Source organism: Nothobranchius furzeri, chromosome 1, assembly GCF_043380555.1.
Source record: "Nothobranchius furzeri strain GRZ-AD chromosome 1, NfurGRZ-RIMD1, whole genome shotgun sequence".
Lineage (NCBI taxonomy): Eukaryota > Metazoa > Chordata > Actinopteri > Cyprinodontiformes > Nothobranchiidae > Nothobranchius > Nothobranchius furzeri.
Genome location: NC_091741.1, coordinates 32,771,851 through 32,772,528, shown reverse-complemented (window position 1 = coordinate 32,772,528; position 678 = coordinate 32,771,851).

Sequence of the window (678 nt, the reverse complement as noted above, 5' to 3'; positions counted from 1 at the left end):
AATGAGGATTTGCTCGCTTCTGACACCAGCCCCTAGTGGACGAGGGTGGAACTGCAATTTTTGCTACTTCCAAGTTTGCCTCAATTTTTGAGCCGCATTGTGGGGGCCTGGGCTAATCCAATGTGTGTCCCTCACTCTGGCTAATCCAAGCGGGAGCCGTTTCTGTTGCAACCAACACATCACTACATCCTTCTCCTAATGTCCGGAGCACAGGCGGAATGTTTTGCTAACCTGCAGGAAATGTCGACCACACTTATCCACAAAGTCGCTAACAAGAGGAGCTTCTTTTGTTCTAAAATCCTTCAAAACTCAGATGGTAGTTGGGATTAAATTCGATGGATTGAGCAGCCCCATCGTAGCCTCAGCTGCTCCGGGATGCTAACGGAAGCCACCGGCCCCTCCGACCACTACACTTCCACTCCCTGCCTGCTGGAAGTGGTCAGCACCCCCCAGCAGGCAGGGAGGGTGAAGCGTCTTGCCCAAGCACTTGAGGACTATGGCAGACAGAGCGAGGCTCGAACCTGCAACCCTCTGGTTATGGGCAGGACCTTGTCCCCGCCCCGTTTCCAGATCCATCATCCATGTAGCAGACAGACCTACTTCAGTCTTCCTGGTTCACTGCTAACTTCTAACACCAGACCCACTTTTCTTTGACACCCGTATATTTCCTTTCATAAT